At 47.3% G+C, this 5825-nt stretch overlaps 1 long non-coding RNA gene across 1 annotated transcript; it reads left to right on the forward strand.

Annotated features, from left to right (window-relative positions):
* Positions 1 to 481: 481 nt before the first annotated feature.
* Positions 482 to 2435, forward strand: LOC126964012 (uncharacterized). Its single transcript, XR_007729293.1, has 2 exons — positions 482 to 554; positions 1905 to 2435. It is a non-coding gene; the product is annotated as an uncharacterized LOC126964012 (long non-coding RNA).
* The last annotated feature ends 3390 nt before the right edge of the window (positions 2436 to 5825 follow it).

The raw sequence follows: 5825 nt of genomic DNA on the forward strand, positions 1-5825 counted from the left end.
CACACGGTGGCAGGACAGGAGAGCACATGAGGAGGAAAGTACCACACGCCGTTAAACCACTGGATCTCACAAGAACTCATTCGCTATCACGAGAACAGCAAAGGGAACTCCACCTACATGATCCAAGCCCCTCCCACATGATCCAAGCCCCTCCCACTAAGCCCCTCCCCCAGCATTAGGGATTACTATTCAACTTGAGATCTGGGTGGGGACACAGAGCCAAACCATATCAACAAATAGGAATTTACTTTATTTTTGCACCAAAGAGCCGGGTTTGGCTTCCTTTGTTTGTCCCGCTGGCCAACGCTCTGTGTGGCTTCCCTCATAAATGCCCCCAGGCCTCAGAATTCTCACCCCAAAGGGTTTGCGACTGAGTCTGCAAGACACGGATCATCCAGATGAGTGTTTTCCTCTTTTCTCTGTGGCGCTGAGGGCCTAAGAAGCATCTAGAGATCTCATGCAACTCTCAATTTCCCACCACAGCCACGGCCCCCACTCAGCATAGCCCAAAAAAGGAGCAAAAAGCAGAAAGCTCAAGGCCCCTCAGAATCAAGGTAAATTTTCTTTCTAAATAACTTGAGAATTATTTTTCCCTCTAGTGCTTGAATTTTCTAAGCTCTACTTGATGTTTTTAAAACGTTAAAATGACTCTGATTTTGAATCGAGCTCATTGGTCTTGCAAAGAAAATAACTGTGCTTTGAAAGGAGAATAAACAAGTCAGGAAGGGAGAGTGAGGAGATCCTCAGCTCCTTCCGGGACCCAGATGCCACCTCCCCCTGCACACTCCACGCTCAGGTGCATCTGGAGGTGGAAAGACCCAGGGTCAAATGACAGCTCTGCATCTTGAGACTGTGTGACCTTTGGTGAGTGACCTCACATTTCTGGGTCTTGGTTTTCTCAATAAAAATAAAAGAGAGAGATCAACAGGTCTACATGGAACAATGCTTAGAACGAAATGGAATAACATATGCAAAATAGCTGTGAACTTCTGAAAGTCCTCTGTAAATGTACTCTCCTGATTCATGTCACTGATAATTATTATTGCTAGTTATTCTCTCAACCTACTGTATGCAAACCCCCTGTGCTTCATGCCAGAGGACGGAATTGGGTTGAAATTGTCTACTTGCAAAAGTTATACTATTTTTCTTTCAGGCTTGTTCTCTCAGAACACAAAATCACTATTCAGTACCTGGGACATTACAATAATACATTTTAATGAAAACTTAATTAATTTGAAATGATTGCTTTGTTGTAAGTAGAGTGAAAAAAATCTTTAAAAATTGGCAAATGGAAGAGAAGAATGTTTTTATATAAGTACTTAGGAGAGACATATTGAGGCCATGAATATTTCTAAAATAAGAGAACATAAAACTTGAATTTGTAAAGTTGTTTTCTTAATTTGGAGGGCTGTTTCAACTTGTTTCCAAATGAAAATAAAAGAACCAAGTTCTGTAGCTTGTGCAAATGTATGAGGAAATCAATGTAAGCTTTTTTCTTCGTCTTCTTTTATTTTTTATTTTTTTATTTTTTGGGGGACAGAGTCTCACTCTGTCACCCAGGCTGAAGTACAATGATGTGATCTCGACTCACTGCCACCTCTGTCTCCCAGGTTCGAGCAATTCTTCTGCCTCAGCCTCCCGAGTAGCTGGGATTACAGGTGTGTGCCACCATGCCTGGCTAATTATTGTGTTTTTAGTGGAGATGGGGTTTCCCCACGTTGGCCAGGCTGGTCTCGAACTCCTGACCTCAGGTGATCCGCCTGGTTGGCCTCCCAAAGTGCTGGGATTACAGGCATGAGCCACTGCGCTCGACCTTCTTCTCCTTTTTTAAGAAAACCTGTTTTCCAATAGGGTTTAACAACATGGGCTCATTGGGGGCTTTAAGTGCTTATTGTTTGGTTTAGTTTTACAGAAAGACACAAAGCTCAAGACCAGAAGTACAACTGAGGGAGCATACCCTGTAAGACTGCCTCCCAGACACACCACTGCAACCAGTGAATCGCACTGTTTAGACTTTGACTTCAGGGTCAGGGTGAGCTGATGAGACTGGCCCCTTGATGAAGTGAGAGGCCACCAAGCAGTGAGAGCAGCTGAGTTTGAGCCCTGTCTCTGCTGTCTGTAACTCTCTCATCTTGAGCAGGTCCAGCCTCAGTGTGGGCCTCAGATCTCCCATCCTTGAAATGAGAGAATTCAAATCCAGCTCCGGCTCTGCAGCCCACACCCGTCCCTGCACTACACGGCATCCAATAGGCATGAAGAAGGAGTGAATGACATTCGAAGGTCACATCATCTAAGCCATACTCCTCTCCCATCCCATCCCTTGTTGTCCTTTACATGGTTCCCATTCATCTTTCTTCTCTTGGGCCCAGGGGTGTGCTGGTGAATGTTTAACAGCCACTCCGTGAAAAAAAACAAAACGGTCTTGATTGATGGCATTTGCTGATTTTCTTGGTGTAAATACTCCCACCATGGGCTGTTTCAAGCAACCACAGCGATGCTGCTGAATGCTGATCCTGGAAGAGTCGGTGCAAGCTAGTCCTGGCACAGCGCTGGCAAGGTTGCTCCAGGATAGAGGCATCACTCCATGCTGGCTAAATGTGAAATCGGATGAGATCGTTATCAGCTAATATTCATTGCGTGCTTATTGTGAGCCGGGCTCTCTGCTCAGAGCCTTGCATAGGTTGTCTCGTGGAATCATCAACATGGTCCTAGGATTCAGTCCCTGGGTACAGATGGTTATGTAACTCGCCCAAGGCCATGCAGCCACAAGGAGGAGGAGTTGAACCGGCCATGGCGCCTGAGTTCATAGCCCATGCTTTTAGGCAATATGCTATCCTAGATTTCAGCCTTGCTGCTCTCTGCTCTCGAAAGCCTGCAGAGAAATGCCTTGAGACATAAAGCAAGTCCATTTGCACTTGGTTCCTTTATTTTGAGCTTATTTATCAAATCTCCTGATGATCCTCATGCATCTCTTTATTGCACCTGGCCTATTAAGACATGTATTGGTAAACATACTTTGGTGATATTTATCGTCATTCTAAGAACTCACAGATTTACACCATTTAGGGTTCTGTGTTTTGTTTTTGGGTAGGCCTCATTAACAGGGTAGAGTTCAGACATATGGGTCTTGTATAAAAAAAGTGACTTTGTAGCAGCTTTTTTGTCTTTTGTGTGTGTGTGTCTGTGTGTGTGTGTGTGTCTGTATGTGTGTGTATGTGTCTGTGTGTGTGTGTGTGTGTGTCATTATGGAAAGAAACAGCCTTAAGTAAAGGAAGCTATTTGGAGCAGAGAGGTTTTTAATTAGGGTGATATTCCAGAGCTGAGTGACAGTGTTTCTTGAATAACAGAAGCCTGGAGAGCTCTCCCTTGGAAGGGCATTGCCATACACCAGCCGGCCAAACTGATTTTTCAGGGAATTAGGCCCTGCATACCCAAACTGGCAGAAGCACGAGGCTTTTGTCTGGCTGAGCATGGTACAAAATGGTTTGGAACATAAACAATTATCTGGAGAACCAGGGCTGCATGGATTGCCAAACTGGGCAATTTGTCCTCATCAGCAATACAATGTCCACCCAGGGTATGATTCTGTGGGCCGCTCCCCTTGGCCCCGGACCGACTGCCTCCAGGGGGATGCCAATCTCATGCCACTGCACCTGATTTTTAGCAAACTCAGAATATGAAAATGTGGATTTCGAGAGGCGTAACTTGGGTGAAATCAGCTCTGTGGTGTAGAGCTCGACGTAGCAGTAAGAGCATTTGTAATAAGCAATGGTTCTGTTGTGACATATAAATGCTTGCTACTAATTATTTAAAAATTCAGGCCGGGCACAGTGGCTCATGCCTGTAATCCCAGCACTTTGGGAGGCCAAGGTGGGCGGATCACCTGAGGTCAGGAGTTCGAGACCAGCCTGGCCAACATGGTGAAACCCCGTCTCTACTAAAAATACAAAAAAATTAGCCGGGCGTGGTGGCGTGTGCCTGTTATCCCAGCTACCCAGGAAGCTGAGGCAGGAGAATAGCTGGAACCTGGGAGGCAGAGGCTACTGCATTCCCACCTGGGTGACAGAAACCATCTCAAAAAAATAAAATTTAAAAAAAAAAATCCTGCCCTTCAGAAATTGTATTAGTTAGCTCTCATGCTACTGATAGAGACGTCCCTGAGACTGGATACTTTATAAAGAAAATGGGTTTAATGGACTCACAGTTCCACATGGCTGGGGAGGCCTCATAATCATGGTAGAAGATGAAGAGTAAAGGGGCGTCTTACCCAGCAGCAGGCAAGTGAGAGCGTATGCAGGGGAACTCCCCTTTATAAAAACCATCAGATCTGGTGACTTATTCACTATCACGAGAACAGCACTGGAAAAACCTGCCCCTGCGATTCAATTACCTCCCACAAGGTCCCTCCCACAACACGTGGGGATTATTACAATTCAAGGTGAAATTTGGGTGGGGACACAGAGCCAAACCATATCAGAAATCATCACATAGTTGGCGACTTTTCTTGTTATCTGCTGTCATGTAACAGAAAGCCCTGAACATCCTGGCATTAGGCAAGAACTGCCTTGTAATGGTCATAGAATCTGTGGGTCAGAATCTGCGTGTGTCTCCTCTCCACAATCTTGGCACTGAAGGTCACTGAGAAGTGTGCTGTGGCCAGCACATTTGACTGGGGTCCAATTCACCTGTCCCCTTTCCTGGCTGCACTTTGAGGGTGGGCACTGCCTGCTTTTCTTTCTTTTTTCTTTTCTTTTCTTTTCTTTTGAGACAGAGTCTCACTCTGTTGCCCAGGCTGGAGTGCAGTGGCACGGTCTTGGCTCACTGCAACCTCCGCCTCCTGGGTTCAAGTGATTCTCCTGCCTTAGCCTCCCGAGTAGCTGGGATTACAGGCATGCGTCACCATGCCTGGCTAATTTTTGTATTTTTAGTAGAGACAGGGTTTTGCCATGTTGGCCAGGGTAGTCTTGAACTCTTGACCTCAAGTGATCCACCTGCCTCAGCCTCTCAAAATGTTGGGATTATAGGCATGGGCCACCGCGCCTGGCCTGGGCACTGCTTTCAAACCAGGGCTCTGTGGCTGGAGAACAGGGGGGCCAGTGAGGAAGTAATAGCTGCCCTGAGAGTGGTCCAGGGTTCTCTTCCCATGGGCAGCAGCTCGTTCCCACTTGGGTCCGAGTTCCTGCCTGTCCTGGTCCTCAAGGTGATGCCCGCCCAGGGCTGTCCAAGCTCCCTCTTCAAGCCCACTTCTCTGGATTCTGGCCATGGTGCTGCTTCTGCAGATGGGGCTGGGAGGAGGGAGTTACGAGTGTCTGAAGCTCTAACCCGCACAATCCTATCCCAAGTCTGTAAAGGGCAGGCTCTACAGAAGATCATGTGAAACTTGGAGTAAACCCCTAGCTTTGGTCAAGTGTCCCTTTGCCTGGCTTGTCCCTGTGGACGGTGTGGTCTCTCTGGGGTCCCCGGGGTCCTCTGGACACTGACGCAGGGCAGGATGTAGAGATCCCAGATCCTCTTCCACATTAACTTGCCCTCGGGGTGCATTTAACGTTCTACTTTTATACTCCTCTGTGCCTCATTTCCTCCTTTGTGAGAGGGAAATCTTCTCACTCCCCACCTCAAAGCGTTGTTGCAGGCGTCCAGTGAGGTGTTGCATGGAGGGCTCAGACCACCTGGCACCTCAAGGGGTTGTTGCAGATGTCCAATGAGGTGCTGCATGGAGGGCTCAGAGCCCGCCTGGTGCAGAGACGAGGTACCTGAACGTGAGCACCCATGACCGCTGGGGCCGTTACATTGCTACTGTAGTTGGGGTGAGGAAGTGCCCTGCC

Source organism: Macaca thibetana, chromosome 10 (genome assembly GCF_024542745.1).
Source record: "Macaca thibetana thibetana isolate TM-01 chromosome 10, ASM2454274v1, whole genome shotgun sequence".
NCBI classification, from domain to species: domain Eukaryota; kingdom Metazoa; phylum Chordata; class Mammalia; order Primates; family Cercopithecidae; genus Macaca; species Macaca thibetana.